Here is a 20,203-nt window from a genome sequence, read left to right as displayed (position 1 = left end):
TACTTGGCATGCAAGCACCAGGAGTAATTTATGCGCCGAGGTTGAACAAAGAACATCCTGCAATGGGCCGTGCTTATAATAACGCCACAGAATTAATCTAAGGAAGAGGAGGGGGGGGAATATTAAGGAGGTGCTTGAGTTCATTTTGCAAGCCTCTGTCCAACCAGGAGAAGAACTGTGCAAAATTCCCTGCCAAGAGCTGCTGTAAGCCGGAGGGAATTGCGTGGACAGGAAACAGGATCTTCTGTTTAGACCCCACCCTCCAAAATCCAGTTGGTCCTTCTCTAGCCGGTGGTCTTGGCAGATCATGAGAAGCCCCAGTTCCAGGAAGGGTGAAACTAAGGCCAGCCACATCTGCAATTCCCCAGCTGTGGCGTGGTTGGTTCCCTTCCCTCCGGCGTGCTCCCTGAACTGGCTGCATCTTTTGAGTCCGTCCAGATGGCGGGAGACAGTTAGTCTAAAAAATAGCAATAGCAATAGCAGTTAGACTTATATACCGCTTCATAGGGCTGTCAGCCCTCTCTAAGCGGTTTACAGAGTCAGCATATCGCCCCCCACAGTCTGGGTCCTCATTTTACCCACCTCGGAAGGATGGAAGGCTGAGTCAACCCTGAGCCGGTGAGATTTGAACAGCCGAACTGCAGAAAAGGACTGGTCAAGAGGCTGAGGACTGGACTCTTGATAAGGACCACACGTCGGGAGAAGAGACCGGACAGGCCACCCTTGTCTGAAACGTTATAGGATCCTCCTGCTTGAGCAGGAGGGCTGGACTAGAAGACCTCCAGGGCCCCTTCCAGCTCTGTTCGGGTTGATTGAGAAAAGCAAGCTGGAAACGGTCTCCTGAACCTTGGGCTGCTTGATGAGAATAGAGAAAAACAGAGTCGGAAGGGACCTTGGAGGTCATCTAGTCCAACCCTCTGCTCAAGCAAGAGATCCTACAGCATTTCTGACAAGGGGCCGTCCAGTCTCTTCTTGAAAGCCTCCAGTGATGAAGAGATCACTGGAAGGGAGGGGTGATTTGAGGGCAGGTTTGGCCAGAGGTTGGAACATAGAATAACAGAGTTGGAAGGGGCCTCTAGTCCAGCCCTCTGCTCAAGTAGGAGACCCTTACAGAATAACAGAATAACAGAAGAGTTGGAGGGGACCTTGGAGGTCTTCTAGTCCAGCCCTCTGCTCAAGTAGGAGACCCTTACAGAATTACAGAATAACAAGAGTTGGAAGGGGGCCTTGGAGGTCTTCTAGTCCAGCCCTCTGCTCAAGCAGGAGACCCTTACAGAATAACAGAATAACAGAATAACAGAAGAGTTGGAGGGGACCTTGGAGGTCCTCTAGTCCAGCCCTCTGCTCAAGTAGGAGACCCTTACAGAATAACAGAATAACAGAAGAGTTGGAGGGGACCTTGGAGGTCTTCTAGTCCAGCCCTCTGCTCAAGTAGGAGACCCTTACAGAATTACAGAAATAACAAGAGTTGGAAGGGGCCTTGGAGGTCTTCTAGTCCAGCCCCTCTGCTCAAGCAGGAGACCCTTACAGAATAACAGAATAACAGAATAACAGAAGAGTTGGAGGGGACCTTGGAGGTCCTCTAGTCCAGCCCTCTGCTCAAGTAGGAGACCCTTACAGAATAACAGAATAACAGAAGAGTTGGAGGGGACCTTGGAGGTCTTCTAGTCCAGCCCTCTGCTCAAGCAGGAGACCCTTACAGAATAACAAGAATAACAGAATAACAGAAGAGTTGGAGGGGACCTTGGAGGTCCTCTAGTCCAGCCCTCTGCTCAAGCAGGAAACTCTTACAGAATAACAGTATAACAAAGAGCTGGAAGGGACTTTGGAAGTCTTCTAGTCCAGCCCTCTGCTCAAGCAGAAGACCTTACACCAGTTCTGACAGAAGCTTCTTCGGCTCTGACCGGATGGAGGGGAAGGGAAGGATTTATGCTCCTTGCAGACAAAGCTGGTCATTTGCATCCTTTTAGAGGGTCCTTGAGGCCACCTGGAGGTTTTATCTCTGTCCTCAGGGTCACCTGAGTGGTGCAAATGGTTCCTGTAGCCTGCAATTTTTCCTTTGGAAATCCATTCTGCTCCCACCCCATTCCAAGGGTCTTCATCCAAATTGCATAGCTAAAAGTCTGTAGAGATTCTCCGTTATCTGGGTCACATTGTCCCAAAGGGGCTTTTTCAGGAGGCCACTGGACTTCCTGTTTTTTTCTTTTGAAGATGTTTCGCTTCTCATCCAAGGAGCTTCTTCGGCTCTGTGGGAATGGAAGGGTTGATATACTCCTTGCAGACAAAGCTGGTCATTTGCATCCTTTTAGAGGGTCCTTGAGGCCACTTGGAGTTTCTCTGTGTCCTCAGGGTCACCTGAGTGGTGCAAATGGTTCCTGTAGTCGGCAATTTTCCCCCCTCTGGAAATCCGTTCCTGCTCCCACACCCTTCCAAGGGTCTTCATCCCAAATTGCATAGCTAAGAATCATTGAGATTCTCCGTCATCCAAGGGCCTGGTTGTCCCAAAGGGGCTTTTTTATTTTTTTAGGAGGCAACTGGATTTTCTTGTTTTTCTTTTGAAGACGTTTCTCTTCTCCTCCAAGAAGCTTCTTCGGCTCTGACTGGACGGTGGGGAAGAGCTGAAGAAGCTTCTTGGAGGAGAAGAGAAATGTATTCAAAAGGCACAACAAGAAATGTCCAGTTTCTTCCTGAAAACAAAAATGCACCTTTGGGACTAGCTAAAGTTCTCCTGAGGAAGAAGCCGCAGATGTCTCCACTGGCCACAGGCTCTGAGTTGAGGCTGGTTGACTTTCCTCAAATGTTCTTCTGTGGTCCTCCTGAGACACGCAGAAGGTCCCCCCCCTCCCCCCACCCCACCCGGTTGAACTTTCAGCTTCTTTCCCCATGAAAGGGATATTCAGAGGCTGCTATTTGGGTACGACACACGCTGACATGTCCCATCCATAAAAAGCTCTCTGTTCTTCTCCTGCTCTCCCCAGTCCTTCCCTCCCCTCCCCTCCCCTCCCCTCCGCTTTCCAGCATTTTTGCCTAGTGACCTGATGTCCAGAGAGACAGCTGAAGACACAATGGAGACCAGAAGGCTGGGCCAGGATGACCTTGAAGAAGAGAGAGAGAGAGACAGACAGACAGTCAGAGGCAGAAAGAAAGAGGAAGAGAGGAGGCGGGAGAAAAACACAGAGAAAGAGGCATAGTGAGACAGAGAAAGAGAGGGGTGGGAGAGAAGAGAGAGTGAAAGACAGAGAAAGAAAAGGAAGAGGAGAAAGAGGGAGAAAGAAAGAGAAGGAAAGTGAGAAAGAGAGGGAATGAAAGGGGAGGAGAGAGGGAAAGAAAGGGGGAGAGAAAAAGAAGGAAAGAGAAAGAAAGGAAGGAAGGAAGGGAGAGACTGAGTGAGAAAGGGGGAAGAGAGAAAGAGAGGGGGGGAGGGAGGGAGAGAAAGAGAGGAGACACACAAACAGAGGGAGGGAGGGAGGGAAGGAGAGCGAAAGGGACAGAGAGAAAGAAAGAAAAGGAGAGAAAGGGAGAGAGAAAGAGAAGGAAAGGAGAAAGAGGGAATGAAAGAGAGGAAGAGAAAGAGAAAGAAAGGGGGAGAGAAAGAGAAGAAAGAAAAAAGAGAGAGGAGAGAGACTGAGTAAGAGAGGGGAAGAAAAGAAGAGAGGAATAGAGAGAGAAAGGGGGAAAGGAGAGAGAGAGAAAGAGAGGGGACATACAACAGAGGGAAGGAGGTGCGTGAGAGAGAAAGAAGGAAGAAGAAAGAGAGTGGGGGAGAGAGACAGAGAGAAGAAAGAAAAGGAGAGGAGGGAGGGAGAGCAAAAGGAGAAAGAAAGAGAGAGAAAAGGGGGGAGAGAAAGAGAGACAGAAGGAAAGTGAGAAAGAGGGAATGAAAGAGAGGGGAGAGAGAGAAAGAGAGGGGGAAAGAAAAGAGAAAGAAAAAAAAGAAAGAGAGAGAGAGACTGAGTGAGAGAGGGGAAGAGAAAGAAAGAGAGGAATAGAGAGAAAGGGGGAGCGAGAGAGAAAGGAAGGAAGGAAGGAGAGAGAGTGAGGGAGAGAGAGAGAGGAAGAAGAGAGAGAGAGAAACAAAAGAGTGAAAGAGGGTGGAGAAAAAACCAACACAGAGAAAGATAGAGAGAGATAGAGAGACAGAGAAAGAGAGACAGTGGGGAGAGACAGAGGGAATGAATGTGATAGAGAAAGAAGGATAGAGAGAGAAAGAGTGAGAGTAGAAGAGAGAATGAAAGAGGGGAGGAGAGAGAAAGGGAGAAAGAAAGAAAAAAAGAGAAATAGAAAGAGACTGGCAGGGGGGAGAGAAAAAGAAAGGAATAGAGAGAAAATGGTGGGAGGAAGAGAGAAAGAAAGAGAGGGGACATACAAACAGAGGGAGGGAGGGAGGGAGGGAGGGAGGGAGGGAGAGAGAGAGAGAGAGAGAGAGAGAGAGAGAGAGAGAGAGAGAGAGAGAGAGAGAGAGAGAGAGAGAGAGAGAGAGAGATGGTCTCTGTGACTTCTGAGAAATCTCCCAGGACTTGAGAAGTTCCATTGAATGGAGGCTCCGTCACTTCCCAGAAAGCAGAAAAGCCACATTGGGGAGGGGGCTGGTTGGAAAGGGGATTTGGGGGTGGGGGCAGAGGGGAGGGAGGGAGACCCTCCTCTCCTCTCACCTGGGCAGCAAAGGAGGTTTCCTTTCTCTTTCAAAGGGAAGGGGAAAACCTCCCTTGGAGCAAAGGCTGATTTCCAAACGGCAACTGGGAACTCGTGGGAGCCACCTGCCAAATCCTCCCAGGGGACCCTGAGCAGGAGAGTTATAGATCCGGGGGGGGAGGGAAAGGATCCCCCAGGACCTAAACTGGGATCTTCATCTGAAAATGGGAACGGCCAGCCACCCCCAGAGCTCAGGACAGGCGCTGAGTTGGAGGCCGGACTAGCTCAGCCATCGACAGGCACGTAGGGATAAGCCACAACTACACACCATTCAAAAAGCTCCAAGCCCAGAACAGCCTCCTGGCCAGCCGCCCCTCCCACCATCCACACCCAGATGGACCAAGATGGGCACAACAACCGGGAAGTACACAATTCCCAGTCAAGGAAACTCCGACAAGCAAAGAGTGAATAAGAGCCTGTTCAAGGAACCGGTCAGAAGGCCCCCGCCCCCACCGACACTGGGAGGGCGAGCCAATGTATAACAGCCGACCCCACACTCCCTTCTAGCACTGATGGCGTTACCTAGTTGGATTGTGAAACGTCTACAAGAAAAACAGCAAGTTCAGAGAGCAACAAGGACCCCACAGTCCTCCTCCCACCCTTCCCCCCTCCTCCTCCTTTACACAACCCTCCTCCTTTCTAGCACTGATGATGTTATCTAGTTGGGTTATGAAACGTCTGCGAGACAAAGTCCCAAGCACAGAGAGTATGAAGAACCCCACAGTCCTCCTCCTGCTTCTCCACTCCCCCTCTTCTTTCTGCTCCTCCCCTCCTCTTCTCCTCCTCTCCTCCCTCCTCCTCCTCCCCCATCCTCTTCCTTCCTCTTCTCCTCCTCCTCCTCTTCTCCTCCTCCCTTCTACTCTCTCCTCCCTCCTGCTCCTCCTCCCCATCCTCCTTCCTTTTCTTCCTCCTCTTCTTCCTCTTCTTCCTCCTGCCTCTTCTTCCTCCTGCTTTTCAGAGTTCATCATATCTTTCAACAGTTGCTAAGTGAACGGTCGCAAGGCAAGGACTTCCTGTAGTTCGGGAGAGTAGGTGAATCGGGAAATAAGCACCGTGTGGTTCCTGGGCCTTTCTGCGTAAATCCATTGGTGTCCAAGCGACGGTCCTTGTGGCATCCGGTCCCAAAAAATATCCAGCACCACCGAGGGAGTTTTTGGGCCGTCCTCCGCAGGCATCCGGCAGCCGAAGCCCAGCCATCCTGCAAGGACCGGATCGGTTTGGAGCAGAAGGAGGAAAATTTATGGAGAGAGGAAAGCAAAAAACAATGGTTGGCAAAGAGGTTTTATTCCTCTCAGCCCCGTTGAGCCAAAAGCTTTTGGCCAAAAGTCCCCACACAGTTGCTGATAATCGTGGGATTGTACGTTTTTTCTGAAACGGCTCATAAAACGGGGCGGCCAAAGAATATGAATTTAGCTGTTGTTGCTCCCTGCCAGACGGAGCCCAGAGAAACCCTCCCGAGAAACGGCTCTGGCATTTAAAATGTGGGGGGTTTGGGATGAAGAATTAACCCCAACAAGCAAAGAATCCCCATCAGGCAGGGGGTGGGGGGTGGGGTGGGGGGGCTGTTTTAATTAAAGTCAGCTTCTCTTTTTTGATTTCATCCACCAAGAATTTCCCTCGGATCGGCCCAGGCGCCTCGGCTGGAGAAAAATGCGAAAAAACAGAGGTTGGAAGTGTTGCCTCTGTCTTTCAAGTTACATGGGATTCACATTTATAAATTACACGTTTAGACTTTCAAGGTGGTTTCCCCCCCCCTGGCCCCCACTTTGCTTTCGAGTAGTTTCTGGGTTTTTTAGCAGGTGTTTTGGGCCTCGGGATTTTCAAAGTTTAGGATATTATTGGTCTTTATTCTTAAATTTTAGAAAAAATACAGGACCACCCATACATAAAGTATGTTTAGATGGTCTTTTCCTCCCCTTCCCTCCTCTCTCTCTCTCTCTCTCTCTTTCCTTCCTATCTCTCTCCCTATGTCTGCTTCCTTCCTTCCTATTTCTTTCTTTCTTTCTTTCTCCCTTTCCTTCCTTGTTCTTCCTTCCTTCCTTGTTTTTTCTTTCCTTCCTTCCTTCCTCCCCGACCGTTCCACCGCGATGCCATGCCCCCTTCCTCCCTTCTTTTCTTAATCTCTCTCTCTTTCCTTCCTTCATTCCTTCCTATCTCTCTCCCTATGTGTGTTTCCTTCCTTCCTATTCCTTTCTTTCTTTCTTTCTTTCTCCCTTTCCTTCCTTGTTCTTCCTTCCTTGTTTTTCTTTTTTCTTTCCTTCATTCCTCCTTCCCTCATTGTTCTTTCTTTCTTTTTTCTTCCCTTCCTTCCTCCAGACCGTTCAACCAAGACACCACCGCCGTCCTCCCTTCTTTTCTTAATCTCTCCCTTCCTTCCTTCCTTCCTTCCTTCCTTCCTTCCTTCCTTCCTTCCTTCCTTCCTTCCTTCCTTCCTTCCTTCCTATCTCTCTCCCTATGTGTTTCCTTCCTTCCTATTCCTCCCTTTCTTTCTTTCTTTCTTTCCTTCCTTCCTCCCGACCGTTCCACCACGACGCCACGCCTCCTTCCTCCCTTCTTTTCTTAATCTGTGTGTGTGTGGGGGGGGCATGGGCAGTCTAGATGCTCTCTGCTAGCCTTGTTTTCACTTTTTTGACCACACCCTGCAGACACCCCCAGACCAAACCTGAATGTTCTTCCCTTTCTACCCGGGACAACCTTCTCCACGTGTTTCCACCAGGGAAGACTTTCTGCCGCCCTGCAGGTATCAATTTACCTGGCTCTTAGAAAGTGCTTGGGTTTGCTTTCCGCCCTGAGATCACAGAACAGGCCCTTACCTGGAAGTGAGTCACCTGGAGTGTATTTCGAGCAGCTCCGCCGGCACCTCAGCCGGAGCTCCGAGTCCTGAGCTAATTGCACATTTCATCTCTTTCCTCTTCTACAATTATCTCCTCTCTCTCTCCCCCCACCCCATCCCTTTCATTCATGCTACATGGTGGTTAGTTCAGCTGGAGATGCTTTTAATTATGGCTTGGAGGAATTATTACTTTTAGCACCTTTTTTTTGGCTCTTTCAACAAGGAAAGCAGGAGAGCAATCAAGGGAATTGCTAGTCTTACCCCATCAATTAAACCAGGGTCCCTCATTCTGATGCCTCCCCCCCCCCCCCTGACTCCTGCCCAGCTGGGCCAGGACTCCGTCTCCCCCTGAATATCTTTGACCATGGGCCAGTGTTACTGAAAGGCACCCTGTTGGTAAAACAGTAACAAAAGTACCGCTTTATAAAGCCTTAGTAAGGCCCGTTGTCCCCCAAAACTGGGCTCTGTCTTGCAGGGCGTCGAAGCCGATAAATCACCGGACAAAAGGTGTGATACAGAATTATATTTTTATTTTGGTACCAAGATATGAGGACCCCGGTTTGAAAAGCTGACCAAGGGGCCAAGATTAGAATCTTACAGCAGTTTTTAATAGTCAAGGGATGGTCGCCTTCAACCCTTTGCCCTTCCCTTAATAATGCACACATAACCGATAATATATTGATTGGTTGTTTGGATTTCAGCCCCTAAACCTTTACGCTTGTTATGCTAAATAGCTAAATGTCACTCCACCTGTTTTTCACCCCAGGTGTCTTGCAAAATGTGCCACCTCTATGTGGGTTTTGGGGTTTTTCTTATGAACAAGCTATTTTTGTTCCTAACATCCTGGCTAGTGGTTTTAAGGTGCTAACTTCTGTCTCGCTGTTAATGTGCAGCCCCCATCCCACCCCTGCCTATTGCAGAGCAGAATAAAAGAACAAACAGCTTTATCTGAGGTCGTTTCCCCCGTGACCCCCCCTCCTTCTGCAGAGAAAAGTAAAAGCAGTTTAAAACTTTTGTCAGAAGCAGCAAACACCCCCCCACCAATTCCCCCACTCCCTCTTCAGTGAAAGAGGACAGGAAAAGAAAAGAGCAAAGCTCTTAATTGCCAAGGCAAAGAAATGAAGACAAGAGAAAACGTTTTTATCAGCATTTCCTATTCCTCCCACTCTGGTCCATTCCATCCATATCTGGGTCTTATCACCACATGTGACCCTTCCTCTGACCCCCAGGGCCTCATCTGCGCATACATTCCATCATCTGATCCTTCAAGGTCACACCTGGAATCCTGCATCCAGTTTTTGTCACCTAATAATAATAATAATAATAATAATAATAATAATAATAATAATAATAATGCACAAATGATCCATTGGAATTTGTGCAAAAATTATAATATTAAAACAGCAACAAACTGGTGGGAACGTCAGCCTGAAAAAGTCACCGAAAATCAGATGGTCAAGATCTTGTGGGATTTCCGTATACAAACCGACAAAATACTGGCGCATAATACACCAGACATCACACTGGTTGAGAAAAATAAGGTCACAATCATAGACATCGCAATACCAGGTGATAGCAGGGTCGCCGAGAAGGAACATGAAAAAATCGCAAGATACCAGGACTTAAAAATCGAAATTCAACGACTATAGCACAAACCAGCAGTGGTAATTCCAGTGGTAATTGGCACACCTGGGTGCTATTCCAAAAGCACTGGAATTACATTTAAAACAGTTAAAAAATTGACAAAATCACCATCAGTCAAATGCAAAAAGCCGCACTGCTTGGATCTGCACGCATATTACGAAAATACGTTACGACGTCCTAGGCCCCTGGGTGGGGCCCGACTAGTAACCAATGCCAAATCCGGCAAAACAACTGGCCGCTGTGATACAATTGTGTAATAATAATAATAAGTGATGTTGAGACTTGGAGAAAGTGCAGAGAAGAGGAACTAAGGTAATTAAAGGCCTGGAGACTAAAAGGTACGAAGGGCGGTTGCAGGATTTAAGCTTGGCTAGTCTGAAGAAAAAAAGGACTACGAGGGGGGGCATGATAGGAGTACTCCAGTATTTGAGAGGCTGCCCCAAAGAAGAAGGGGGTCCAACTATTCTCCAAGGCACCAGGAGGGAAGACGAGAAGCCACGGATGGAAACTGAACAAGGAGAGAAGGAACCTGAGATTAAGGAGAAACTTCCTTGTGGAGTGGTAGAGGAGGGGGAGGGAGAGGGAGAAGGGGAGGACAGTGGGGTCCCCCATTCAGCAGCACTGATGATCTCCCCTAGTTTGCTAATGTCTGCAAGAAAACAATCAAGCTCAGAGAGCACCAAGGAGCAATAGCAATAGCAATAGTTAGACTTATATGCCGCTTCCTAGGGCTTTCAGCCCTCTCTAAGTGGTTTACAGAGTCAGCATATCGCCCCCCAACAACAATCCGGGTCCTCATTTTACCCACCTTGGAAGGATGGAAGGCTGAGTCAACCTTGAGCCTGGTGGGATTTGAACAGCCGAACTGCTGAACTGCAGTCAGCTGAAGTAGCCTGCAGTGCTGCATTTAACCACTGCGCCACCATAGTCCTCCTCCCTCCTCCTCCTCCTCCTCCTCCTCCTCCTCCTCTTCCTCCAAACCTCTGAGCTGCAAGCATTCCCTTCTACCCTAGAGTGATAAAGTAGGGAGGGGTGGGGGGACTAGAGATAGCTGGAGTTGTGTAGCCAAAATAAAATACTTTCCCCTGGGAACCAAGGACCTTCTCCCACCTGGCTGGAGGGAGGAGGAGGAGGGGGTGTCACCAGACCAGCAGACGCTGCCTTGATTGCCCCACGCGACTGACCGTTTGAGGGAAACGTTTGCTTTGAATTGGGTGAAAACCAAGCTATGTGCTCATTTGATCTCTCCAAGAAAGGGATTCTTTGAGGAATCGCTCATCTCCCTCGGAGTTTTTGCTTGCGATGGATCTATTACTTGGGACCCCCCCTGGCACCCGTCGAGGAATCATCACCCCAAAGACCAGGCCAGATCAACCCTTGAGTCCATGCTGAAGATCCAGAGAAGATCCCCAGAGGAGAATGATGGGAAGCCCTTGGATTTCTCCGCTCCGGTCCCAGGATGACGTCTTCGCTGGCGGGCTGGAGATCCCAACGCCCGACTCTCTGCATTTGTGGCTCCTGCCCGGTTAAATTCTCCACTCTGCATTGAATACAGGCAGACTCATAAAGAAGTCAACCCCCCACCCCCCACCCAAAAGATTTTTCTCTTTGCAAGATTAACAGAAGGATAGAATCAGGATCAAGGGAGGTAGTACTACTATTACCCCTCGATAAAGCCTTAGTAAGGCACACCTAGAATCCTGCATCCAGGTTTGGTCACCACACTATGGAAAGATGTTGAGACTCTAGAAAGAGTGCAGAGATGAACGGTTGCAGGAACTGGGCCTGGCTAGTCTAGGGAAGAGAAGGACCAGGGGAAACAGGAGAGCATCTTCCAATATTGGAGGGGCTGCCCCAGAGAGGAGGAAGGGGGCCAAGCTGTTTTCCAAGGCAGCCGAAGGCCAGACAAGGAGTAATGGATGGAAACTGACCAAGGAGAGATTCAACGTAGAAATAAGGAGGAATTTCCTGACAGTGAGAACCATCAACCGATGGAAGAGAAGTTGCCTTCAGAAGTTATGGGAGCTTCATCACTGGAGGCTTTCAAGAAGAGACCAGACTGTCATCTGTCAGAAATGGTGTAGAGTCTTCTGCTTGGGTGAAGGGGTTGGACTAGATGACCTACAAGATCCCTTCCAACCCTGTTAATTTGTAAAGGATATTGAGACTCTAGAAACAGTGCAGAGAAGAGCAACCAGGACGATGAGGGGACTGGAGGATAAAACATAGCTATCTTGACCCCTTCAGTCCGGCTTCAGACCTGGTTACAGCACAGAAACCGCTTTGGTCGCATTGACCGATGATCTCTGGAGGGCCAGAGATGGAGGCTATGCGTCCATCCTGGTTCTCCTTGACCTCTCAGCGGCTTTCGATACCATCGACCATGGTATCCTTCTGCGACGACTGCGGGAGGTGGGAGTGGGAGGCACAGTTCTGCGGTGGTTCTCCTCCTACCTCTCGGACAGGTCGCAGTCGGTGTTGGTCGGGGGGCAGAGATCGTCCCTGAGGCCCCTAACATGTGGGGTACCTCAGGGTTTGGTCCTATCCCCCCTACTATTTAACATATACATGAAACCGCTGGGTGAGATCATTCGGAGGCACGGGATAAAATACCATCAATATGCGGACGATACGCAATTGTATCTGTCCGCCCCGTGCCAACTCAATGAAGCGGTGGACGTGATGAACCAGGGTCTGGAGGCCGTTAAGAACTGGATGAGTGCTAACAAACTGGTACTCAACCCGGATAAGACCGAGTGGCTGTTGTGCTTCCCCCCCAATAATTTGGCTAATACACCAACGCTTAGGCTGGGGGGTCAAATTTTATACCCCTCAGATAGGGTCCGCAACTTAGGAGTCCTCCTGGATCCACAGCTGACTTTGGATCACCAGCTGTCAGCTGTGACCAGGGGGGCATTTGCCCAGGTTCGCCTGGTCCGCCAGTTGCGGCCCTACCTAGACCGGGGGGCTCTCACAACAGTCACTCGAGCCCTTGTGATCTCTAGACTGGAATACTGCAATGGGCTCTACATGGGGTTGCCCCTGAAGTGCACCCGGCGACTACAGCTAGTCCAAAATGCAGCCGCGCGAGTGATAGTGGGCGCACCGCGGTTCGCCCATGTTACATCTGTCCTCCGCGAGCTGCACTGGCTACCTGTTGGTCTCCGGGTGCGCTTCAGGATATTGATGACCACCTTTAAAGCACTCCATGGTAGTGGATCTGGGTACTTGAGAGACCGCCTTCTGCCGATTACCTCCCTAAATCGACCAATCAGATCGCACAGACTGGGCCTCCTCCGAATTCCATCTGCCAGTCACTGCCGACTGGCGACCACACGGAGGAGGGCCTTTTCTGTTGCTGCCCCGACCCTGTGGAACGAGCTCCCCATGGAGATCCGTACCCTCACCACTATCCAGACCTTCCGCGCGGCCCTCAAGATCTGGCTCTCCCAGCAGGCCTGGGGATAGGCTTCCAATTACCCGCCCGAGTGTTTGATTGATTGCTGAATGAAAGTTGTGTTTTATTATTTCTTCTTTTGTTCACATATTGTTTTGTTCTGACCTTGCACCCCCCCTCCCCTGTGGTTGTAAGCCGCCCTGAGTCCCCTCAGGGAAAAGGGCGGCATATAAATCCCAATAAACCTTCAAACCTTCAAACATACGAAGAACGGTTGCAGGAACTGGGCCTGGCTAGTCTAGGGAAGAGAAGGACCAGGGGAGACAGGAGAGCATCTTCCAATATTTGAGGGGCTGCCACAGAGAGGAGTTATGGGGTCCAGCTATTCTCCAAAGCACACAAAGGCCAGAGAAGGAATCATGGATGGATACTGACCAAGGAGAGATTCAACCTGGAAATAAGGAGGAATTTCCTGACAGTGAGAACAATCCACCCATGGACGAGAAGTTGCCTTCGGAAGTTGTGGGAGCTTCATCCCTGGAGGCTTTCAAGAAGAGGCTGGACTTCCCCCTATCAGAAATGGTGTAGGGTCTCCTTCCTTGAGCAGGGGGTTGGACTAGATGACCTCCAAGGTCCCTTCCAACTCTGTTCTGCTGTTCTGCTTGAGAGGGCAATGCTAGAAAGATTTTAAGAGCCATTTCCTCCCTTGGGGACAAAAATCCAGAGCTTTGGATCTCCTGAGCTGGTTTCCTTGGAAAGTCCGGGCATTTCGGCTCGCCACGGAAAGGCAAGCAGCCCTGGTTGAGATGCACAGACTAGCTTTTAACCATGATTGCAACAGGAGCTGCAGGCACAACGTAGGCATGGCAATGCGGGTTCCCCTCCCCTCCTGCTGCAGCTGTGTCTGCGCCACCTGGTGGAGAGAGAGGGGACTGAACTGCAATCCAATTAATTTATAATTGATGTACGGGTAAGTCCTCGACATATGACCACAGTTGAGCCCCAAATTTCCGTCGCTGGGCGAGGCGTTTGTGAATTGAGTTTTGCCACATTTCTTACCACGGTTGTTAAGTGAATCCCTGCAGTTGTTAAGTGAGTGACAATGGTTGTTAAGTGAATCGGGCTTCCCCCGTTGACTTTGCTTGTCAGAAGGTCGCAAAAGGGGATCGCGTGACACCCCTCCCTCAACAGAGTGGGAGGGATACAACCCAACACGACTGTTGCGTACAACAGATCCTGGACAGAAAATGGGGATCAGATGCTTCCAGATGTTGGGAGAAGAAGAAAAGAAAAGCCGAGATGCTAAAAGTTCCTGAGTATTTTTTATTCCTTCTTTTCGGCCACACCTCTGTTTCCTGTTCCTGTGTACAAAATGTATTCTGATTGGTTGTCAGACTCCCAGGTGTGTGTGTGTGTGTGTGTGTGTGTGTGTGTGTTTGTATCTTAGATAACTTTGTAGGTTGTGTGTCTTTTGAGTCCCAAGCTCAAAGGTCGAGTTCCCAGAGGCCATGCGGTGAGTTTCTGTAAAAGGATTAACCCACCTTTGTTATGTAGAGTAGACTGGCCCCGGGGTCTTTTAATGGCCCATTGACAAAGGTGGGGGCTATTAGGAGGGAGTCTGCTTCCTAGCCTAAAAACAACGTTTCTCCATTTCTCATCCAGGGAAATGATAATATTCTGCCTTTTTTCAACATTTCCCAGGATGTTTCATCCCTCCACCCCATCGTTGTGTCTTCCAGAACTGGCCCACCCTCTCCTTTCCTGCTCTCTCGAGGTCTGGGTTGGAGTCTCCATCCATGCCTGGTCCTCCCCCTCCCCCCACCCCCTCCTCTCCCTCTCCAGAAGTTTTCAGCCTTCTTCCAAAATGGAAGTCTCCCCCCCCCCCCCTCTAGTTTGGGTCTCACAAACTTTGGCCATTAATAACGGGCTGGCTGAGAGCCCCTGGCCGTAAACAAGCCATCCATTACTTTCCTGCAGACCATTAAAAGGCCAAAAGCTTTTCGGCTGGTTATTTATTGTTTAGTCCAAAAGCAGATTAACGGAGCCCCAGACGGCCCCCAGGCTGGTTTTTAGACGGCTTTGGTCCCAGGTGGGGTGGGGAGGTTTTTTTTTGGGGGGGGGCAGAAGAGAGAAGGCACTCAATCCATTCGTCATATTAAACTTCGGGATGTCTCTGTGTAGGGAGCCCATGAAGGTGGGAAGGAGCCCCTGGCCTTTATGCTCTGGGGCTTCTCCCCCAACCCTACAAACCCAAGCAGTAGGACATCCCGTCATCTGAGTTATGGATCTGTCCTCCATTTCTAGGCATAGCAAAGGCCACGGAGGGGGGTGGGGGAAACATGGCGCTTCTTCAGGGGCAAAAGAGGCAGGCTCAGATTTTGACACTGCCTGGGGATGGATATCTCTTCCTCCCTCCCTCTCATCTTTCTTTCTGTCTGTCTGTCTGTCTTCCTTCCTTCCTTCCTCCCTCCCTCCCTCTCTTCCTTGCTATCTCCCTCCCATCTGTCCACCCTCCCTCTCTTCCTCCCCTCTCCTTCCTTCTTTCTTTCCTTCCTTCCTTTCTCCTTTCCTCCCTCCCTGTCTCCCTCCATCTCTCCTTCCCTTTCTTTCTCTTTCCCTGCTTCCCACTCTCCCTCCCTCTCTTCCTTCCTCTCTTCTTCCCCTATCCTTCTTTTCTCCCTTACTTCCTTTCTCCTTTCCTTCCTCTCTCCTTCCTCCCTCTCTCCCTCCCCTCTCTTTCCTTCCCTCCCTCCCTCCCATCCTCCCTCCCTGTCTTCCTTCCTCTCTCCTTCTTTCTTTCCTTCCTTCCTTTCTCCTTTCCTTCCTTCCTCCTCCCTCGCATCTCTCCCTCCCTTTCTTTCTCTCTCCCTCTCTCCCATCTCTCCCTCCCTCCTCCTCCTTCCCTCCTTCCCACTCTCCCTCCCTGTCTTCCTCTCTTCCTCCCCTATCCTTTTCTCCCTTCCTTCCTTTCTCCCTTCCTTCCTCTCTCCCTTCCTTCCATCTCTCCCTCTCCTCTTTCCTTCCCTCCCTCCCTTCTTCCCTCACTCCCTCGCTCCCATCCTCCCTCCCTGCCTTCCTTCCTCTCTCCTTTCTTTCCTTCCTTCCTTTCTCGTTTCCTTCCTTCCTCCGTCCCATCTCTCCCTCCCTTTCTTTTCTCTCTCCATTTCTCCCTCCCACTTCTCCTCCTTCCCTCCCTCCCACTCTCCCTCCCTGTCTTCCTTCCTCTCTCCCTCCCCTCTCCTTCTTTTCTCCCTTCCTCCCATCTCTCCCTCCCCTCTCTTTCCTTCCCTCTCTCCCTTCTTCCCTCTCACCCTCCCTCCCATCCTCCCTCTTCCTTCCTCTCTCTCTCTCTTTCCTTCCTTCCTTCCTCCCTTTCTCCTTTCCTTCCTCCTCCCTCGCATCTCTCTCTCCCTTTCTTTCTCTCTCCCATCCCTCCCTCTCCTCCTCCCTCCCTCCCACTCTCCCTCCCTCTCTTCCTTCCACTCTCCCTCCCTTCCTTCCTTCCTCTCTCCCTCCCTTCTCCTTCTTTCCTCCCATCCTCCCTCCCTCCCACAGGCAGACCTTCCCCTCCGTGTCCACAGTGATGTTCTTCACCTTTTGATGCCACAGCCTCTTCTTCCAGTGAAGCTGCCAGGCCTCCCATCCTTAGCCAGCCTCTCTGCGGGGGCTTTCCCCCTTCCTGGGTGTCCCTGGGTCCTCGCCTGGTGCCAAGCACAATTTCTCCATCCTTGTGGAATGTGTAGGCATGTAGGACGCCTTTGGCAGCTTCATCGCACGCTACAAGGCTTGTTTCCCAATCAGTCCTCAGCTCCTTCTATCCACCAAGGTGCAACCCTGATCTACATTCAACAGGCTGCTGGAATATCCTCCCCCCCCCCCACACACACACAAAAAAAAAGACAGGTGTAAAACGGACGACATATTTGCAGGAACAATGCCACCATCTGTAGAAACAAAACATCTTTTTTTAGAAGGTTGGGCACAATTTGAGCTTCTGTTTTGAAGTGAACCCCGCCCTCTAGCAGAGAGCTTCCAAATCATGTTTAGGATTCTGTGCAAGCCAGGAGGGGGGGGGGTGTTTCTTTCCTTCAGGTCTCTGAAGTCCAAATGCCCAGTGGGGCATCATCACAGCGATGGGATCGTCAATCTTCCGCAAGTGAAAATGATGAGTTTGATGTTTCAGCTGCCGAGGGACGCATAGATGAAAGGAAGGAAGCAGGAAACCCCCTTCATTCAACCCTCTTCAAACAGGACCCAACCTGTGGCATGGCTCTGGCACCCTCCCACACGCAATCTCCTTCCGCCCGGGGGGGGGGGGGGGGCTCTTTCACAAACGAAACAAAACCAGCCACCTCCTTGGCAGGCTACCAGGCAGGAATCACCCATCTGTCAATGTTTGGCAAGTAGGTTAAATGACTCTGAAGAGACTGGCTAATTGGCACAATGCGCCAGGAAGCAATAAAAGAGAATCTTTGTGAAGTTCTGGGTAGAATGGTGAAGTCCCCTCTGAACTTGGTAGTTTTCTTGTAGATTGGCCCAACTAGGGAAGATCATCAGTGCTTGAAGAGAGTATGGTGGTGGAGGGGAGGAGGAGGAGGAATAACAGAATAACAGAGTTGGAAGGGACTGGTGAAAGAAATGTCCTTCTGGGTTCGGCTCCAAGTGGGGAAAAGACACTGGAGACACGGAGGCTGCTTGGAAAGATGGTTTGATGGTGGACAGGACCACGTGGCTTGAGCCCTGAACAGAAAAGGGGATCACCTGCTTCAATGTTGGTGGAGAAGAAGAGAAGGAAGGACTGAGATGCTGAAAGTCCCTGGTTTTATGCCCTATCTGGTCTTTGATCTTGATCTTGTAATCTGATTGGTTGTCAGACTCCCAGGGGGCCATGCAGGGGCAACTCTCTAGGCTGTGTTTTGAATCCAGATTTGGTTGAATTCTCAGATGCATGTGATGATCATGCCTTAATCCCATCTCCCTGGAGCTGAAGGGGAGAACTCTTTATTATGTAAAGGGACTGGCTTGGCCTTCTTAATGGCCCATTGAGTGTGTGGGGGCAGGAAGCTGCAGGGAGCTACTCTGTCTTTAAATATCTTTCTCCCTTTCCACATCCAGGGAAATATAATATTCTGCCTTTTTCAATATTTCTTAGGATATTTCATTTTTGTGGGAGAGGGCTAGGTGATAACTTTCTATAGGACCTTGGAGGTCTTCTAGTCCAACCCCCTGCGCAAGCAGGAGACCTTATACCATTCAGACAAGTGTCTGTCCAGTCTCTTGAATAGGAGCCAGCAATTTTGCGGTGGCTCCCCCAAAAAACCAATGCAATCCTAGGTTACATTAAGAGAGGGATACAATCAAGATTGTGTGAAGTGTTAGTACCCCTTCATTTTGGTCAACACACTAATACAAAAGATGTGGAGACTCTGGAAGGAGGGCAGAGAAGAGCAACCAGGATGATGAGGGGAATGGGAGACTAAAACATAGGAAGAACGGTTGCAGGAACTGGGCCTGGCTGGTCTAGGGGAGAGAAGGACCAAGGGAGACAGGAGAGCAGTCTTCTAATATTTGGGGGGGCTGCCCCAGAGAGGAGGAAGGGGGCCAAGCTGTTTTCCAAAGCACCCAAGGCCAGACAAGGAATAATGGATGGAAACTGATCAAGGAGAGATTCAACCTGGAAACAAGGAGAACTTTCCTGATAGTGAGAACAATCAACCCATGGAACAGAAGTTGCCTTCAGAAGTTGTGGGAGCTTCATCCATGGAAGCTTTCAAGAAGACCCTGGACTGCCATCTGTCAGAAAGGGTGTAGGGTCTCCTGCTTTGGGAAGGGGATTGGACTAGATGACCTACAAGGTCCCTTCCAACTTTTGTTAATCTGAATCTATCTAAGATGATCAAAGCAGGCCTGGAGACTAAAACATACAAAAGGCAGTTGCAGGAACTGGGCCTGGCTAGTCTAGTGAGGAGAAGGACCAGGGGAGACAGGAGAGCATCTTCCAATATTTGAGGGGCTGCCCCAGAGAGGAGAAGGGGGTCAAGCTATTCTCCAAAGCACCTGGAGGCCAGAGAAGGAAGAATGGGTGGAAACTGACCAAGGAGAGATTCAACCTAGAAATAAGGAGGAATTTCCTGACAGTGAGAACAACAAGTCCGTTGAACAACTTGCCACCAGAAGTTGTGGGTGCTCCATCACTGGAGTTTTTAAGAAGAGACTGGACAACCGTTTGTCTGGAATGGGATATGGTTTCCTGCTTGAGTGGGGGTTGGACTAGATGACCTCCAAGGTCCCTTCCATCTGTGTTATCATTATTCTGTTATAAATGTGCTTTCCTGCATTGCATCATCCCAGAACAAGCTCTACTGCACAGGTTAAGCCAGTGAAGACGGCAGGCCAGAGAGCTGGCCTGGTTACTTTATTTATCGTAAGTGGCTTCACACTCCAGGTTCCCCAAACCAATTGAATGGCCCCAGGTGACATTCCTTGGTGGCTCAGCATTCACTTCCTTCCATCTGGGCCTTTTAAGGTGGTTTAATTAAAGCACCGTATGAACACAGAACCTGGTTAGCCCAGCATCCAGGTTAATGATGCTGTGTAGTGGACCAAACAGCGCAGCGGGCACATAACACAGAGCAGTGTTTCCAAGGGCTCTGGCCCTTTAAGATGGGTGGACTTCAACTCCCAGAATCCCAAGCTGGGAAAATATTCTCTCTCCCCCCCCCCCCCCCGGTTTCCCAACTGAGGCATTCTGGGAGTTGGTCCATATATCCATCTCAAAAGAGGTTAAGTGTGAAATACAATTCTGTAGCCCTCCTGATTCTGGCTGGGGTCTTCGGGGGGGGGGGGGAGGGTGTTGAAGCCCACCCCTCTTAAAACTCCCAAGACTGAGGAAGAATGAAAGAATGAAAGGCCAAAAGGTTAGAGCCCGGAACGTTGCTCCGCGGGCAGCGTTTCTAGAGGGGACACTTTGGGCAACGCACCCGCAGCGCTACGGGCGCCCACGTGGTCAGAGGTTGCGCCGCGCTACCGTATGAGGAGTCGGCTCTTTCTCCCCGGAAGTCCCTCTGCACCTCCGGTGTCCGTCACTCAAAAGGAGCCCCCATTCGTCCCGGGGTCGTGGGTTGGAATCTCCCCGTCTCCTCCTGCTTCTGGTGGGCGGCGCTGCTCCCACGGGCAACCCCGGTAAGAGCCGCCCCTCTCCCGCCCCCTCCCTTCCCTGGGTGGGGGTTTCCTAGGGAGGGGGGTGTCTATCCTACCTGTGTACCTACGCACCTATTCTGCCTGCCTGCCTGTCTATCTGTCTTATCTATCTATCTTATCTATCTATCATCTACCATCCATCTAGTCTGTCTGTTTGTCTGTCTCTTTATATAATATCTCTCTCTCTCTAATCTCTATCTCTCTTTATCTAATCTGTATCCAATATCTATCTATCTATCTATCTATCTATCTATCTATCTATCTATCTATCTATCTATCTATCTATCTATCTATCTATCTATCTAATTTATTGATCTAATTTATCTCCATCTATCTAATCTCTAGTTATCTGTATCATCTGCCTATTTCTATCTACCTAATATCTAATCATCTCTCTCTCTCTCTCTCTCTCTCTCTCTCTCTCTCTCTCTCTCTCT

The sequence above is a fragment of the Thamnophis sirtalis genome, unplaced genomic scaffold, assembly GCF_051295495.1.
Source record: "Thamnophis sirtalis isolate CommonGarterSnake01/CBP01778 unplaced genomic scaffold, rThaSir2_p1.2 scaffold_7, whole genome shotgun sequence".
In the NCBI taxonomy this organism is placed as follows: domain Eukaryota; kingdom Metazoa; phylum Chordata; class Lepidosauria; order Squamata; family Natricidae; genus Thamnophis; species Thamnophis sirtalis.
The sequence above is the reverse complement of the archived record's forward strand: the minus strand, read 5'-3'. Positions refer to the sequence as shown.